General features: G+C 47.0%; 1 protein-coding gene across 3 annotated transcripts in view; it reads left to right on the plus strand.

The window, feature by feature from the left end:
- DISP1 (dispatched RND transporter family member 1) overlaps window positions 1-19,615 on the plus strand; it is a 659,288-nt gene that overhangs the window by 445,703 nt on the left and 193,970 nt on the right. Inside the window, exon 1 of one of the 3 annotated variants that reach the window (XM_078649831.1) lies at window positions 127-218. The exons of the other annotated variants lie outside the window; for them this stretch is intronic. The gene's annotated coding sequence lies outside the window, so the exon portion shown is untranslated. Of the gene's footprint in view, window positions 1-126; window positions 219-19,615 lie in introns of those variants that run through there. 3 annotated transcript variants of the gene reach the window in all.

Below are 19,615 nucleotides of genomic sequence, written 5' to 3' on the forward strand. Positions count from 1 at the left end.
TTAGGATTCCCCTGGAGTCCCTCACAATGCGAGGCGCGTGCTCCCCAGTGACAGTTTGCGCGCTCACACGTTCCGCGATGACGTCCCTTCGTAGGTGCGTGAAGCCGTTGGCTGCTTTAGAATGCGCGTGTGTCTGTGGAGTGGCGCGTGGCAGCAGGTCAACCCGGCGCTATACTGTTCTGAAAGGCTTCCGTTTCAGGGCGCTGCAGGATTTCCAGGTATTATCGTGGTATTGGGTCGAGCCTGACCTCATACCGTTGGTCAGCTGTTGCAGCAGCAATTGGAGTAGCCGTTGCACTAGACTCGAGGGTGTGACCCCCCCTCCCAGAGGGTACAGTCAGTTCCATAAAGCAGGCGCTGGGATGGGTCCTTATCGGGCTCCCAATATTTCCCCTCACCCTCAGGATGAAAAAATATGAATCTCAACTCTGCAGCAGTATTTCTCTTTACTGCCTTTGATGTAACTTCACAGAGACTCGATATGGGACTTCCACAGTCTCACCATTTCAGAACTAAAGCATTTTCAATGTGGTGTACTACGAAGCCATGTTTGTGGCTTATTTGTGTTATGCAACTAACCACCTTTGCCAAAGCCAATAGTACAGGCTTGCTGTAAGTGTTATGTCACTTGCTGCATTTTATATCTGGGTGTAATGACAGAAGTAGCAAAATACCAGTCGGGTGGCACAGTAAGCTAAGCATAGATTTTCAGCTTATGTGCTTTTAAGTCACGCCCTTTATTGCATTTGTCACTCCCCTTTGAGAGACCCCCTAGTTTTTTTATCCCACTTAAAGCCCTGGGTACCGTACAGTATTACTCAGAAGAGGGCATTCGGGAGGAGAAACTTAAGTGCCAGTGATGCCCATCAGTACATCAAGCCTGACCTACTTCTCAAATATGGGTGAAGCCTGGCCCCTGCCAGAAGTGGGAGTCTGTTTGTGCTTTTGTTGTCGAAACAAACAGGCTTTGAGGAATCTGCAGATGCCTGCTGGTGAGAATCGTATGTGTCAAGCATTTCATGCCCACAAGCCCCGCCCCCTCCCATTGAGTTAGTAGGCCACAAGTTTAAACAGAAAAAACGGTAAAAATGCACATCTTTATGCATTCTCCAGTGAAGCTAATGCAAAATGATAGGGCTCCTTTTACGAGGCATGTTTGTGTTCCAGTAATATTATGTTGCCCAAACTCCAATAATGGCCCCACAGTTCTACGACTCCCACTGTGCTTTCCACAGGCGGCCTCATGTCCGTTCCCAGAATTCCTGTAATGTTTCACACCAGAACCTAATATCCATTTGACCTCCTGCATAGAGTGACGTCAAGTTCCACTGCAATAAGAGCGGCAGCAAATGTTCAAGTACCCTGTGCATTTCTTCTCTGGGATCAGCTTTTACAAGGATGGCCATATTTTAAGAGCAGCTGTCGCCTTACTTTTGTAAGTGGGGTTATGTCTCTGTTAGGGACTAGGCAGCTGCTCTCTCCATAACATTTCTGCATGAAGCTCAACCCATGCCAGTTCTAGTACTCATTCTTGAACACTGTTTCACTTCAGAGACAACTCAATGATGAGTAGTGCTTAGGAATTTTTCTTAAGAGGATGCATTTTTAAGGGGGAGAAAGAAAAGACAAGGATTACAAAATGGGCAGTTCCAGCTGGCTCAGATCCAATAGTACCTATATGTAGATATTGCTGTCTTTGTGTTACTGGGAGGGCTCGCCATTCTCCTGAATGTGTTTGGGGGGAATATCATAGGAGGCCTCCTTCAGCTTTGTGAATTATTGCCACCCCTCCAGTTCCCTCGCTTTCACTCGCCCTCACTCCACTGTTTGCATTCCACATCTCACCTCGTCCTACCCTCGCCTAACCTAGATACTTAGTATTACCCCATCCCTTACTGTGCAGCCTTCCACTGGCTTTGTAAATAGGTTACTCCTCCATACAAGCAGAATGGGCTAGCATTTTGACCTTTGGGTAAGTACAGATTTATACTTTGCAACGCTCCTTTGAGAGATGCTTTTTTTGGTCAGGATTTTTGTGCTGTATGATCTTCACCTGAGGCAGAGATCTGTGAGGTTTTGTGAAGATAGGTTGAAAATGTTAGTGATTTACATGTGATCTGACACACACAGTTCTTTATTTGTGTGTGAAGAGTCAGAAGCAATATTATTGTTGCATTTTAATGTGAGATTAAATGTAATATTGTATTTGTGTGTTTTGTTGTAGTGGTTACAGCTTCTTTGCGTGGTCTATTGATGTTTGCATCACCTATAGGGCTTGTTTAGGATGGGGCTGAGTGATTATTTTTTGTCAGACCTTCATCCCTATTTCTGCTCAGCTAATTGCGGTCATTGGTTAACTGAAAAACCTCACTTAACCACACCCCCACTATGCATACCTGACACTCCTTCAAACACATGGCGACAAAATACTGTACTCCCATCCTACGTTCTCTTAAGGCAAATCCCTATGAACATGACAAACTTATTCCATCATCTTGAATTAAATTCCTGCCTCTTGAGGCCCTTATACACCACAAAGACATTAACAACGCTTGCCTTCTTATGGGTATAGTCCCGCCCATCCCTGAAGACTGGTCATATCCTCTGTTCTGCAAAAACCTACTCTCAAACCCAGTGAGCCACAAAGTTACCACACTTTCACACATCTTTTCTAGTGAAAGTAGTCAATAAGACCTTAGATAACTAGCTTCAAGAGCACCTTCCTCTTCTCAACCTCCCTCAACACTACCAATGTGTTCTTCATCCTGTTCTAGTAAGGGCAACTCCCATCCAGATAGTAGATGACATTCACACTATCACTTAAAATGGTGAACCACTGTCAACTGCCTATGATGACTAAAACCCTCAGTTCGAGTACACGGTTTACCAGCACTGTCTTTATATATTTCACCTCACACTTATCCAGTGGAAAACAATTTGTAAAGATGTAATCGTCTAGGTAACCAGTTCCTGTCTTTTGTAGAGATCCAAAGGGATCTATTCTTGCTCTCGATGTTCAGTCTTTATGTATAGCCACTTGAAGTACCACTCAACTGACAGGGGATTTTCACCAGTATACTGAAAACGTCAAGTTATATCTCAGTGTTTTCAGCAATAGTATCCTTGCACTCTTATCCTGCCTGGACGTTATTCAGACTTGAATGGCTGTACTATCTCTGATCTGAAACTTAACCAAAGACTGAGATTTTCTTCCTTAGTGGTGAAACATAGAAGTCCCTCTTCCATCAGAGGCTAAACATTATGAACCGAAAGGGTGCCTTCACCATTCTTTCATGTTCTGCTAAGTCCAGCGGGCTTTGTGATCGACACATCTCTGCCATTTAAAGGATCAAATCGAGAAAAGGCCCAACCAGCATGGTTCAACATTATGTTGAATCACAAAAGTGCGCTTTTATCCCTCCTATCAAATTCTGGTCCACAGCATTAGTGTGAGGAAATAGGTGTTGGTTGTGTGGCCTTACCATGTAATATTTATTTATTGTAGAGTTTTGTATAGCGCTAGCCAGACCTGAGGGTATCGGAGCGCTTCACAACATGGGTTAAAGCAACATATTTAGGAGGTCATACACACAGTTATTCAAGGCGTAAGAGGAGGTCCTCAGTGATTAAATAATAAATACAGGTCAAGAAGACACTGAGTCACAATAATGAGCACATGCCAGGAGTGGAAGAGGTATAAGTCTTGGTGAGGCAGTGATTCTGACCAGCAGAGTGCAGGTTTGGTAATACACTCGCCAACCCCTTTAGGACAAGCAGGTTTCATTTGTTAAACCCTCTATCTCAACCCTGGGGAGCTGTGGCTCTGAGCAGCAAGACACACATGAACAAGTGTAAAACAATTAAACCGCACCAAAACAATTGAAGAAATCAACAAGACATTCAAGAAATCTGACATCCAAATAGCCTGTATTTGTATGTATTCTTAGACACCACAACAAAAAGATCCAATGGAGGGTTCTGGAGTTATCAGATTTTTAAGGTATACTAAATCAGAATATTTCACTCAACTGCGGATACGCATTGGCAAATTCAATGAATTTGACACTTAAAAACTTTTTGAGCAAAAACTTTGGCTAGTTATATTGTGACCAGTTAGAGTTATTTTGGGTGACCAACTCTGACAGGGAAGCCTGTCAGGGGGACCAGCAAGGCCCTCAGAAACAGTTACATCAACAGGTGAAGCAGTCTTCAGTCCGTTCCAGTCACTTTTATCCTTTGCTATGGTTTTCTATGAAAGTGGTCCTGATGAAAGGGTTACAGTATTGTAAATATTCTCAAGGATGCTATTAATGCGATGCGTTCAAAGGAGGTCTTCCTGCAGCTATTCTTAGGTCCGCGAAGGGAGTGAGACAGTCCTGGTCACAGGGTCGAAGTCCCTTGAAGTCCTCTTGGTCCTGGAAAAGTCCAGTCACCACTGAGCTACCAGTCGCCTGGTATTGCAGGCTCTGCCAAATCCTTTCCTGGACGATACCTTGTCTTCTGGCTGACCAAGCTGCACTCCTGACGACCCTCCTGGGCTCAGCAAACTCGGGTGTACCTTTGAGAGTTTGGTGCTGGTCTCAGCTGCTGCACAGCAACAGCTAGTTGGAGTGGACTAGTTGGATGCGGTAGTAGTACTCTATTATGCCTTTTTGATTTTGAATATTGCAATTTATAGTTATTTGTAGATTACTAACTGACATACTTTCCCAGGTGTGGGCTGTGGTGGTTGCACCGTCCTTTTAGGGTGGGGGATAGGTCACACACTACTAGACTCTTTGACAGCGACCTAATTAGACTATTGCAGTCGGACGATGGTGGGGTGTGTGGGGGGCTGGATAGACACAGTCACAGAGAGAGAGAACGGTATAGAAATACATCAAAATAGAGGTTGGATGTATAGATACATACCCTGCATAACCCTCCCCCATTTGTAATGAGCTACTAAAATCGTGACGCTTCTCTTGGTTTATATGCTCTTATATTCCTGCTTCTAATCTGACATAATTTGAAAGCCTGACCACGTCTTTGATCCTGGACAAGTTACCTAATATTAGGATGACCAAGCATCCCTGGTTTGCCGGGACAGTCCCGGCTTTTCAACAGTTGTCCTGGCAGATATTGGTAAATTTGGCTAATGTCCCGTTTTTTTAAGAGGGGAAACTGAAAACAATGAGGCACATTTTTAGGTGTTCCAAAGCAGGGCTAGTTAGCTGTTATGAGTAAGCAATAAGACCAAAACCTTTGTTATGGTATGTGGCCAGAAAAATAAGAGAAGCAAATCCTTTTATATAGATAATTCCCCAGTGGAACTGGTAAATACCTTCTTTTGCCTGGGCGTAACCTTTTCAGGACATGGGAATTGGTTGAATGAACTTATGAACGTACGCTCCAAGATGGTTAAGAGTGCCCACAGGATATTTAGATTTGCAGCTGTTAGGTACCCGCCCCATCAAGGATATGGTTGACATATACATTGCCAGATGTGTCGCAATAGCCCTTTATGGTGCAGGTGTTTGGGGCCACAATCATGCACAGACACTTTAGTTAGAAGAAAATTTGTTTTTAAAACGCCTTTTGTGCCTACCTCCATCAGCTTCCAGTGAAATCATACACCGTGAAGTAGGCATTAATTATTTATCGGATCTTATTGGTTTATGACCACTCTTGTTATGGAGATCCATTTGGGCAAAAGAGAAGACTAAATTTACCCAATCCATTCTCATTGACTGTTTATCCTTGGATCTCCTGGTTGAAGAATATTTCGAACTGGTGTAACAATTTATTTAATTTCTCAATCAAGGATGATCCGGGTTGTATTACACTAGTACCCAAACAGGAGATCAAAAGTACCTTTTTAGCCCATCAACACGAAGTGCGTATGAAAGTGATTTGGAAGCAACCTACTTCTGTATTTTATTACCAGCTGGAGGTTAGAAGAGGTTTCCAAGATTACCTGACAGTAGTAACCAGGCCATCTCATAGTTTTGTTTCGATTCGCCTGAGATTAAGCATAGTTCACCATTTGGTTGCCTTTCCTACCATCAAAATGTGTCTGCAGATTGTATGCCCATGCGACGGGATATCTAAACAAAGCACTATTCCCTTTTTACTATTTTGTAAATTTTACTCTGACTTAAGACGTTTTTACTTGAAGCCAATATTCTTAAAATTTAATGTGAGAACATTGCACGCTGCTATAAAATTATTAGCGATGCTCAATGACCCGGGGGTATGTTTTTATGCTGCTTCTTATATTTTAAAATCATTTGCTGCTAGGAAATCCATCATACTTGATAACAAATTGGATTGTTTATGTACCGGATACTGTTATTAACAGATTGCTGCTAGAATATGTATATTTCACTATTAGAGGACTATTCTATGTAATGAATGTTTTTACAACTGTTGTTAATTTCATGTCTTTTGCTTTTATGGTTGTTGCACAAACCAAATAAAGCTTTTGAATTGAATAGGCAAATTAATTAGAAGGTTGGATGCTGGTTTTAAAATTTACATTTCATTTTCTTAGTGCCTCTTCTGTGTTTCTATGCTGATGAGCGCTGTCATTCTTTGCCACTTTGTTCATGCAGTGGCGTAGGAAGTGGGGTGGGGTGAGCGTGGGCCACCCTGGGTGTCATCACGGAGGGGGGCGGGGGGGTGACAAAATGGCAAAAATGTGTTTTTAACACATATTTTTGTCATTTTCCGCTCTGGGTACCACCGGACCTTGCTACGCCACGGTGTTGATGTAAAACTGTAGTCCTTACTCTGGTTTTGCGAAATGCCTTGCTTTTTGGGTCGGACGATCTGGTCATCCTACCCATTATTCTTGGGAGTTGGGGGCTTTTCATTTTTACTTAGAAGATCCTGTTGAAATTGGTTGTTAGTATCTTTTCAACCCTCTTTCTGAAATGTCTGTATGCTCTAGTCCTGGTTATTTAGCAGGGCACACAACCTGGGCCTTGTTCCGTCTTTAAATAATAAAGTATTTTCCTTATGTTCTGATCACTCCCTGACCCATTCCCTGTGGCAAGCTCACACACCATTCCCTTCATTCTCTGGTTATCAGTATAAATGTAAGCAGATGAATAAAGTCACTTTTGACTGCTTTGAAGCCGCTCTTGCTATCTCCCTTTCTATTTCTGTCCCTCTTACCAGTTACAATACTTTTATTCCCCGGATAAAATCAGCAGATCAGATTGCACCTTAAAACGTCTCTAAAGTCTACATTTTAACCAAAGAGCCTCTTTGGTTTTCCACTCGGTTACAGGAACTTAAAAGAAGAGCTAGATCAGCAGAACACAAAGGGCATCTAATTGTAGCCCTGAAATGAAAAGTCTATTAAAAGGCCAGCCGGCAGATTATAAAATGGCCATCAGAAAAGTTCAAAAAACGTTTATGTGATTGAATTCTCTCTCTACATAATAAACAACATTATTTTTTAAACGGTGGAACGTACGAATTGTCTGCTCTATCACCCATTATTAAATCATCAAAGTCTTTATGTGATGGACTCTTCCAATTCTTACTAGACGAGGATTATCAGATAATTTCCAAAGTACAAGCTGAACATTCATTACTTATCCTATCACTTTCTGGAAATGTTCCCAGTGGCTTTGCCTAGTTCTCTTTTCAGTCAGTCTTGTGCTTCAGAAATGTAGTTCTAAATGTATATCAGGCTTTCCTGCTGATCCTCTGCCCTTGGCCATGCTACAGGTGTTTGCCCATCTCTTCCAAGAGATATTGCCAGTATATCTCTGTAGTCTGGCTTATTCCTCACTAAACTGAGGGAAGAGCACCTTAAATTATTTCTGAAAAAAACTAACTTGAACCCAAAGTCCTTGCTGGTGATAGGCCAATCACGCTGTTGCTAGTGGTAGCGAAACTAATGAAACAACATGTGGTAAGCCAACTTCACTCTTTCTTCCCCCAAAACAAGTTGTGTCAGAATCTCTTGCAGTTGGAGACATTGATGCCCTTCACTGGGCAGGCCCTGAGTTGTCGGCGACATTTGACATTATTCACTATGGCCTCCTCCTAAGTTAAGTGAATGAATGGGCATATGTAATTGCATTTAAATAGTGCTCACTACCCCTGTTGAGGCATTAAAGTGCATGCCGCCAGGCAGCCAGCTGCTCTGCCAAGCGCAAATCTAAAAGAAGCGCGCCCTTAGGACCCGCCCCCCAGTCACGTGGTTATGGGCGGCCGGCTTGCCCAATGGGTGACCGGCCGCCAATTACTTCCGGGGTCAGGATGACGCATTTCCGGTGGGGCAGAGGGCGGAGATCTTTGGCCTATTTAGGGTCAAGTTCCCGTGGCCTCTGTCTCTTTTCCTCTGCCACCAACCAGCCGGCTGATCTCGCGCCGTGCGCTCCCCCCCCCCTCCTTACAGCCCCTTTTAAACTCCTTTTAAACTGGTCGCATCGACTGTATAGCGGAGGCGGGGGTCAGAGGATCCTAAGTGCGGCGGCGAGACATCCGAGCCAAGTCCAGGGAAGAGGCAAGAAAGACGAGCGCGTAGAAGACGAAGCACGCCCATTTCGCCAGGTAAGGAGTCAGGTGTGCTCGGGGTGCCTGCTTGCAGCCGTAGATTGCGGGAGGGGGTCTGTGGGCGTGTGAAAGGCGAGGGTCTGCTCCGGTGGTCTGCGGCTGCCGGCGGTGCTCCGGGGTGTGCAGGCTCCTTCGAGGGCGACGTGGGTGGGCCTTCGAGGGTACTGGGTGCGGGGTGAACCAATGAAGAGCGTCTGAGCAGCCTGATAGCAATTAGAGCAGCCTGATAGCGAGAAAGAGAAGCGCCAGATAGGCGCAAAGACAAGTCAGGCGGGAAACACGTGGCGGACTGCAAAGCAGGAGCCGTGTTGGGGCAACAGAACGCGCGATAGTTAGCGCTACACACGGTGAATCATCACGCCGGGAATTTCGCAGCGGCAGTATCTGAGGCTAATTAGGGGTCAAATTACCGCGCGATTGGGCAGGGACCATAAATAGTCAGCAGCTGCACACGCGAGACAGGGGAAACAGTTCAACAATGGCACCCAAGAAGGTGAGCTATAAAACGAAGGACAAGGACCCGGAAATTGCCCAGTTACTTAAACTAGTACTGGCTAAACTAGGCAATGACCAGGATGAGAGCAGCGAAGAAAGCGAATCATCCCAGGAGGAACAGGCGCAGGGAGGCTTAGGAGACCGTCCACGCAGGGAGGGGGTGCCTCCCAGGGCTGCCTTCCCACCGTTGATAAAGAAGCCTAGGGTACAACGCAAAGGGAAAGGGGGGGCGAAGCAAAAGAGAGGCAGAGCCGCTCAGGGTTCAAGAGAAGAGGACGCGAGATCAGTAGGTCCCGTTCTCCCCCCAGCTCAGGATTTAACAACCCCCACCCACACCTGCTTTACCAAAGTTAGGGGCGCAAGGTGTAGGTTCCCCCCAAGGGAATGGACAAGGGAAGGAGGCTCCCGCACCAGCTGATCCAGTAGGAATCAGGGAAGCGTTGAAGGCGTTAGCACAGACAAATGGGGCTGCCACGATTGTTGACCAACCGCCCCCCCCACCCCCCCACCCCCCCGCCAGCAACCAGTGGTTGTAGCGAGGGTGCACAGGACTCTACGGCAGGCCTGTTGGCGTCAGTAGCCTCCTTGGTGGGGCAGCTGGTGTCCCCAGCAGCGAACACTAAACCCAGTGCCTTAGCAGCGGCCCCTTGAGTCCCCGCACAGTCAGCAGAGCAGGGTGCGATAAATGAAATCCAGAAACAGTTGGCCCTCTTGGTAGAGACGTGAAGCGCGAACTCCAGCATGGCATCAGGAGCGAATCCCCCCGCGCCAGCGGTAGCTACAATACCTGTAGGAGGTAAGGCATGCGACCAAGGGGGCTAATGCGGGGGTAATACCCGGGGCGGTACACGGGAACGTGTTGTCCCAGCCGGGAATGTTAACTACCCATGTTACCTTGGAGGTGAAAGAAACAATCTGGAAGGGGGCTTATGTAGACATATTTGCGCTAATCAGACCCAAGAGGAAGGACATTGAGTACAAGGAGAAGGAAGGGAAAGAGGACTCCTTCAGGGATAGGAAGCCGAGAGTGGAGGAATCTTTGACAAATTGGCTGTTTGGCTTTCATGTGTTTACAACTGTGTTGTTGGAGAAGAAACCGGAGTTGGCAATTTCATTGGTGTTCTACACAAATAAGATTGTGAAGGCGCATGCTACACATGGGGGGTCAGCATGGTTAGACTATGATAGGGAATTCCGGTGGGCTAAAAAGGAGAACCCTAGCATTGGGTGAGATCAGGTGGAAATTAATGCATGGCTGGAGAATGTTAACGGCAGGGAGCATCTTACAAAGCAGCCCTTTCGGACATCCCAAGGGGGCCCAGGGGAGAAGAAGGGGATCATGCTGGGCATTTAATAAAAAGGCGTTCACTTGGCCCGCGGGGCAGTGCAGGTTTAGACATGCGTGCTCACTCTGTGGCCACTCCTCCCACCCTGAGTTCAAATGTAATAAGAAATCCAAGGAGCGTGGGGGGGCGGGAGGCAGAGACATCAAGCCCTCGCAGCCATAAGCTGCCCACGCCAGTGGACATTGGGAAACTGATTTATTGGCTCAATCAGTATCCAGACAGGGCAGCAGCCAAGGTACTCTATGATGGTTTTTCGGTTGGATTTCGCATTCCCGCCCAGTGCGTCCCTCCTGTTGATCAGTGCAACAATCTCCTTTCAGCTAGAATGCACCCCACAGTGGTGGCGCACAAGGTAGAGAAAGAACGGGCTTTTGGCCGGGTTGCCGGCCCTTTCCCGGCCCCACCACTGGTGGGCTATGTGTGTTCCCCTCTGGGTGTAGTACCTAAGAAAGAACCTGGGCAGTTCAGAATGATCCATAACCTCTCAGCACCCAAGGGGGCGTCAGTTAACGATTTTATTGATGCATCATTGTGTTCAGTGACTTACTCCTCTTTTGATGCCGCTGTACAGAGGGTTAGGGACTTAGGGCCCGGAGCGATTTTGGCCAAAACGCATATTGAGTCAGCCTTTCGTCTGTTACCTGTGCATCCTGAGGATTACCCTCTTTTGGGTTTTCCGCTGCACCACCAATTCTACTATGACAAGTGTATGCCTATGGGGTGTGCGGTCTCTTGCAGATATTTTGAGACCTTTAGTTCCATGCTGCAATGGGTGTTTTCTCACAGGACTGGTTATAAAGAGGGGGTGCACTATTTAGACGATTTCATGGTAATGGGCCCTGCTGCTTCTGAGGCGTGCGCTCGGGCCCTTGACGACCTGGTGGCTATGTTCCAGGAGTTTGGAGTGCCCTTGGCACCAAATAAGACAGTGGGCCCAGACACATGCATGTCTTTCTTAGGCATTGAAATTGACACAGTAGCAGGGGAGTGCAGGCTGCCACTGGACAAGGTACAGGCGTTCTCCCAAGCGATTGACTCAGCCCTTGCAGGGCCTAAGGTTACCCTGCACCAGTTACAAGTACTGGTAGGTCAGCTCAACTTTGCCCTTAGAATCATCCCCATGGGGCGCCCATTTTCAAGGTCTATAGCCAGGGCAATGGTGGGCCTAACCCACAAGCACCACCGCGTGCGCCTGAGGGCGGAGGTGAAGGACGACCTCAGGGTTTGGCGCAGCTTCCTGAGGGATTTTAATGGAAAGGTAGTGTGGCCTGCTCCTCAAGTGTCCAGCGCAGAGCTCGGCTTGTTTACTGACTCTGCCGGCAGCATAGGCGTTGGCGCGATCTTGGGGCCCTCCTGGTGTGGGGCGGAATGGCCAGTTGAGTGGCATGAGAATGGGGACTGTTTGTCACAATATCAATTTAAAGCAGTCTTTGGGATGGCCCTAGTTGGGCTGGGGTTAGGTGCATCTGGGTACTCTTCCCACTCATTTAGAAATGGGGCGGCCACCTTAGCGGCAGGAGCAGGCCTCCAAAACAACGCTGTGAAAAGGGTTGGGCGCTGGTCGTCTGACTGTTTCAAGAGATATGTGAGGCCCAAATTGTTATGACTGAATATTGATCACCCGATGCGGATTGTGCTTGACTTTTCCATTTCTCTCCTCTTCAGTAGTATGCCCGCAAAGGTGGTGTGGGTATTGGGGCACTCGTTCGTGCGTCACGCTACAGTGCGGTTGCAGCAACGGCGAGTGGTGAAGCCGGCAGGCTTAAGCGAGACGGATTTCCTGTGGCGAGGCGTCGGGGGCATGCAAATTCGGCACCTAAGGCGGCTCGTCGAGGAGATAAGGGAACAGGAGGGGCTGAGATCTCCAGATTGGATTATCATTCACCTGGGTGGAAACGACATGGTCGACCGCGGACGCCTGACAGTCAAAGAAGCATTGCTGACAGAATTTGCGTGGTTAGGGCGAATATTTCCGTTGGCCAGGATTGCTTGGTCTGGCATGATACCACGCAGAACATGGGGCCCTGGAGTGCGGGCTAGATCCTTGAATGTGTCAGTGAGGCGGCTCAATGGGGAGTTGGCCAAGTTGTGCTCAGTGAAGGGTCGCTTGTGTCATATCCCGCACAGGATGATTTCAGGAGACGTTATGTATCACCATGATGGAGTGCATTTATCGGACTTGGGCACAGATACTTGGGTCAAGGGACTTTGGTCTTTTGTGCAGAACGCAGGTGGGGAGGGTGTCAGACCTGAGGGCCTGGGACACCCTTGTGGCGGTAAAGAGACCTGCGAACAGTGACATTGACTAACACAATGGACGGGAGTCCGCCTTGCGTACTCCCTAGGCCAGCACTGAGGGGGGAGACGGTAAGCTCTCCACTGGGAAAAAGTGACCACCGGCTGGGGAGGCTAGGGCGACAGATTACGGTGCACCTTGCTTGGGATGCTCAGTTTGAGGGATGCGAGCCAGGAGGGCCCCCTTGGTGCTGGGGAGATAAGAATTTTGCAATCCTGAAAGTCAATATTAAAAGTGTGTTGTTGATATTAATTATGCATGTGATTCGCTTTTGTAATTTTTATGAATTGTTGAGATTAAACATGCCTTTTTAACCCACTCCAATCTCTCTTGGTGATTTAAAATGTGGGGATGCACGACAGTTTAGGGGGAGGCGGGGACTATACTGGGGGGTTAGTGGTTAATTCAGTGTCATTGGTTATAAGGATTAGTCTTGTGTGCTCAAGCAAACCATTCCATGCATTCACTCCAATTTGTTTGTGGTAGATTAAATTAATAGGCATTAGGCTTGATCACTGGCAGGTTATGATAGCTCATATAGATGGTTGATGGAGTTCAGGGTTGGATTGGGAAGGTGGGCAGTCTGGCATTGGCCGATGGGACGGCCCCTAAATGTCACCTGCGGGACGTGTTTTTTTAAGCCCTGTGTCACCCGGCCCGCGGTGCCTTGCAATCTTTGCCAGCCCCCCAGCCAGGCCGCTCTATTGTAAGGCTGGCTGACTATCAGGGCAGGGACTTGCAACACTAGGCCTGCCATTGCAGACTACAGTTTAGCCCCTGGGGGGCTGCACACACCCCCAAATGCAGTGCTCCTTTTCCCACGCTGGGATGTTAAACAGAGGAGGGTGGGATAAGTAAAGGAGCCTTGCAGGGTGTTCAGTGTCCGGTGATAGTGGCCAGTGGGCTCCCTGGGGGGCAGTTGTTTCTCTGGCTGTAGGGTCATTTTAACTTCACCTCTTGGGTTCAACCCAGCCCAAAATCACTGTCTTTCCCCTGGCCCCTCCCCCACTGGTCATCACAGCACATTCAGGCCTTGGTGGACTGGGAGGGAAATAGTATTCAGGGACTTTGCTGGGGGCCAGGTGTTGTCATCTCAGCCCCAGTGTCGTCATCTCAGCCCCAGTGTCTTTCAGCGCTGAGTGGTGTGTGTGGGAGGGGGGGAATGGGCGAGGGTGTTTGCATAGGCCTAGCTGTGAGGGTACCTTGACCAGACCTGTCCACTCTGGAACTATGTTGAAATCCCGGCTTTAGCTCAACATCCTGTGATTCTAGGCCAATCACTTCTTGTCCTGAGGCTGAAAAATACAAATGAATGTGATCTCCTCTAACACAGCTGGTGCTCCTTGAACTAGATCCAAAGCCCCCGGGACCAATTCAAACTATATAAAACTACCAAAAACTTTTTTTTTTTTTAAATGACTGACCATAGTTCACGTTTTCTAATGTTGCAAACGCCAGGGCATGATAATTCTTCCTTTTTAATTTTTTTATTCTTCTTAATGGTATTCTATTCCACTATACCCTCCAATCCTTTTTCACCCTCTTTCCCAACTACCTCATTTCATCTCTTCACCCTCCTTAACTGACCTCTGACCTATCCCCTGCTACTCATAATTCTTTTATATGCACCTTAATTAATCTATGTTTGGGTATATTATATTACTTTATTGCTGTATTTGTTCCCTATTTGCATAAAAAAAAAAATATATATATATATATATATATATATATATATATATATTGTATATATATGTATATATATATATATATATACACAGTGCCTCACTCTTCCTTCCAATTTTCTCCTCTACCTCCCTACCATACTTAACCTCTTCACTTAAACTACTACAATATTTTCCTCACCTTACCCCTACCACCTCCTAAACTGACTTTTGACCTATCCTATATAACCTATATTGCCATTCTATGCTCATTAGTAATTTATCGCTTAGATATTTATTCTATTGTTGTACTTATGACGTATATTACTGTTATGCTTTACATTTTCTTATTAGTTACCTGCTCATCCTGCTTTGATGATCTTTTTCGCTTGTTTGTCCACTTAGTTTTGCACTAGGTATTGTCCCTTAATCCTCACCGCATACTGCCATTATATGCTCACTAGTAATTTATCGCTTAGATATTTATTTTATTGTTGTACTTATCTAACTTTGCTTTAGATCCACGTCAATCTCTAACTTCTCAACTCCTGGACTGTCTAGTTAAGATATATCCTTCCTTCTACTCAACCCTTATGACGTATATTATTGTTTTGCTTTACACTTACATTACTTACCTGCTCAGCCTCATTTGATGCTCTATTTCTCTTGGTTTTCCACTTAATTTTACGCTAGGTATTTCTACCTTAATCCTCACCGCTAGGAGTTTTGAACTCTACTTTGACCTGCACTCTTTCTCTCCATATTCTCTGAATCATGCCACCCCTCTCTCTCCCCCCCCCCGACCTCAAGCTCTCCTATCTCGAAAATTAGCCCTAACTCCTGGTCCATCCTCTACCCCTCCCACCTCTCCAAACATGGCAAGAAAAACTTCAAGCACAAACTTCTCTGCCTCCACCCAGAAACTCTATTTGCAGATCATCACAACAGCCCCAACTCCTCACTCATCACCAACTTCATCTTCTTCACCAAACGCCCATCTAAATGGAAAAGCCTATTTCTTAGTCACCTCCCTATATCTAACTCACGCAAAATCCCATATGGCCTGAAACTCTCCACCACGCCGTCCCCCTCCTTTCCAGGTGAAATAGATATCTCCATCTTCAAATCCGGAACCATTCTCATACAATCATCAGAAAATAATCTCGATATCTTTGAACAACACTTTAGCACTATCTCCCAATCCCTCACACAATCCTTGAACCCTACCCACCCACCGCCTCAATCCCACGGCTCATAACCCCGCAACACTTCCCATGCACCCATTTCTCGTTCCTCTGAATCACCCCAAACTTTATCACCGTCTTCTCCCTTCTTTTCCACTACCCTCCTTTCACCTCTTCCAGAAATACCCCCCTCCTCTCCTACCTCCAACTACCCTACCCCCTCCAACCCACTATTGACCTCCCTAGCCTACGTCACTAGTACTAGTACGGAATCCCCTCACACCCCTCTCACCTTACCCCCCCTCTTGATCTCCCCCTCCCCCTCCACAACTAATTCCACCGATTATACCCAATCTCTACTCACCTCTCTCGTGCTCAACATTATAACATGTTACGACTCCCTTATCTCCCAGCCCCATGCCACCCCTCCTCCCGCCCACAACAACAACTCCCCCCTCCCCAACCATGAATCCTCCACACTGTATGATTGCCCTATCTCCCTCCTGCTTCCCCCCCATCCCTGAACTCTCTATACTCCGCCTCCCACTCCTCTCCTTTCGATCTCCTCTTTAACATTCCCCCATCTTCCTCCACACTACTCAACCCCTCAATGTTATCTTCTGCCCGCTTCACTCTCCCCCCTATCTCCCCTGACTCAAACAATGCACTCACTTCTATGTCCATCCCACCCCTTGACGCCCACCTCACCTCTCCTTCTACCACTTACCCCCAGTTCTCCCCCCCTTCTAAACAAACCCTCTCCTCTATGCTCCCCCTTCCCCCAGACTCCCATGTCCCTTCGCCCTCTAACACTCACCCCTTGGTAACCCAACCTCCCAATATTACTCCCTCTACTACGCCCCTCCCTTCCGCTGACTCAATTACCACCTCTCCTCCGTTCACTCCTCTTCCCCTCGCCCCACTCTCATGCATCCCCCAAACTGCTTTTACTGCCCCCACACCTCCTCAAACCTTACCCCACTCACACACACCCTTGCTATCCCCAAGAACCCACATTCTTCCAACGACGCCAATTCCTACTGCCCCCTTGCCATCTTCACTTAATTGCTTCCCTAATAGGATTACCCCTCCCACATCCACCTTCTATACACTCCCACTCTCCAATAATGATCCTCCCCCACACTATAATTCCACCCCCCTCCCCCCTCCTGGTTTTCCTCCCCTTACTCCTCACTTGATCCCCCCTCGGACCAATCCTAACCCATACAACTACCCAACTAATACTGTTCTTCCAAACTCAAACTCAACCCACACATTGACACCCCTTTACACTGAACCCCTCCTTTCATCCCTCGTTTCTGAACTCTCCTCACTCAGAAACGCTATCTCTCTCCTTACCAATACCATCGCCTCTACCCATACCTATTCTCCCACCCCCTCCCAATACACACTATCTCCGCTCATTAACACCAATTCCAACCCACCATCACACTGCCCCACAATTGAGACTACCAACATCAACTCTTCTCCGCCCGCATATAGCTCCTCAACCTGTCCCTCACCCGCTCAACCTTCCTCAATCGTTTCACTCCACAATTCCATCACGCCCCCCCACCCACAACCTGATACTTGCCTAAGAACCTCTGAAACTAAACCTTACACAAACTTACCTTCCGCCCCCTGTTTACCCTCATCCGCTACACCACTCATTCACCAATCTTCTGACACTAAGCACTCTACTCATCAATCTACTATCCCAGTTCTCCTAGGTATAAGCAGACTCCCCCTTCTTCCTACCTCCCCTAGACCTCCACAACAATTGAGACCTGTCCCTCAACTCAACAACCTGACCCCTCTCCCCTACATTGCATGTTGATCAACTGCCGATCCGCCTCCTGCCACGCCACTGAGATTGCTGAAACCATTCTCAGCGGAAACATCGACATAGCATTCCTAACCGAAACCTGGCTAACCGCCCACTCCACTCCGATTCTCGACTTTCTTATTCCCCCAGGTTACTCTATCATCAAGAAAGATAGAATAGAGCAAACGGGAGGCGGCCTTGCACTAATTTTTAAAGCTGAACATAACATCTCGCTTGTCGAATCACAAAACCCTTCATCCTTTGAATACCTTTGCGCAGATCTCCTTATGCACGACTCTCCCACCACTCGGCTGCATACCATCTACCACCCCCCTGGAAATTGTATCTCTTTTTCTGAAGAGATGTCTGACCTTATTATCCAAGCTTCTCTCTCACACTCTAAGAATCTCTTCCTTGGTGACTACAACATCCACTGGAACAAAAGTGATGACCCTGCTGTCATCACATTGAAGAATACCATTGACATCACCAACATGTCCCAACTCTGCCATTCCCCCACTCACAACAAAGGTTCCACCCTAGATGCTATCATAACCAGCAACGACCTGGCCTCCCTCTCTTGTATACTTCCTGTCGATTGGTCTGATCATTACCTCATCCTCTTCAACGTGAACAGACCCTCTAATCGTCCCGCCCCCATAAACACCCTACCTAAGAAACCTACACGCAACCTTCACCTTATTCCTCCTGGTGAATTGGAATCCACAATTAAAACCCGCTTACTTCTCCCCCCTCCCTCTGACAGCACCAATGACCTAACTAACCATTATAATAACTCTATTCTCGAAGCCCTTGATGTAATTGCTCCAATTAAACTCAAACAACAAAAAAACAACCCTCCCAAATCCTGGTTCAATTCTGAACTCAATAATGAAAGACGGTCCCTTAGACAATCTGAACGTATTTGGAGAAATCGTCCCACCGCTGACAATCTGGTCCTCCTCAGAACTGCTAGAGCCCAATACAAAAAACACATCTATAACGAAAAAGCCTCCTTCCTCCGTTCACAACTTGACCAGGCTAGAAACAGACCTAGAGAACTCTTTAGCATTGTTAAAAAACAAACCTCTACTGGCCCCCCTAAAATATCAGCCTCTATTGACAAATGCGAAGAAATCGCCAGCTTCTTTATTAACAAAGTCAATAAGATCGAACTTTCCTTCTCCTCTCTCCCCCATCACTCCAACCCTCCTACACACAACACACCCTCCCTAACACTCCTAAGTCACTCTCGTCCAGTCTTCCCACTCTTCGCGACCCCTCTATAACCCTTCCTACCCCCGCTCATCCACACCCCCCTCCTAATGAACTCACAGCCAAAAACAATGCTTCATGGAGTGAATGTTGTCCAGTTTCAGAGTCCTCAATCATTAACATCATCACCAAACTCAAACCTTCCTCCCACTCCAAGGATCCTCTTCCCGCTCATTTGGTCCAAGACCTCAAATCTACCATTGCCCCTATATGGACCAATATCATCAATTCCTCCCTTGCCACTGGTTGCGTCCCGGCCTCCCTTCAGCTTGGCCAAATCTCTCCCATCCTGAAAAACACCTCTGCCGACCCAAATGACCTTAACAACTTACGCCCTATCTCTAACCTTCCTTTCCTCTCTAAAGCCCTGGAAAAATGTGTCCTATCTCAACTAGAGAACCATATCCTCGCCTTCAATCTCCTTGATGTTTTTCAATCTGGATTTAGAAAAGGCTGTAGTACAGAAACTGCAATGTTAAACATCACAGACGACATTCATCGCTCCCTTGACAAAGGTGAATCCTCACTGCTAATACTCCTTGACCTATCGGCGGCATTTGATACTGTTCATCATCCCACCCTTCTCAACACTCTCAAAGCTCGATTTGGCTTGGAAGGCACGGTACATAAATGGTTCTGCTCATTCCTTCAAAACAGATCTCAGCAAATCAAGCTTAGCCACTCCCTTTCTAAACCCCAACCTGTCTCCCTCGGTGTCCCTCAAGGCTCTATCCTATCCCCAACCCTTTTCAACCTTTTCATGGAACCACTCACCCTCCTTCTCAAACAAGCTAAAATAAGTTACCACCTCTACGCTGACGATACCCAACTATACTACAAGATCAAATCCCACAATGACATCCTTCACCTCAATGACACCCTGACTAGAGTACAAGCCTGGTTCCACCTCAACCATCTCAAATTGAACCCTAAAAAAACTGAAATCATTCTTTTCACCCCCAAAAACAATACCCTTCCCA

The sequence above is a fragment of the Lissotriton helveticus genome, chromosome 6, assembly GCF_964261635.1.
Source record: "Lissotriton helveticus chromosome 6, aLisHel1.1, whole genome shotgun sequence".
Classification (NCBI taxonomy): Eukaryota; Metazoa; Chordata; class Amphibia; order Caudata; family Salamandridae; genus Lissotriton; species Lissotriton helveticus.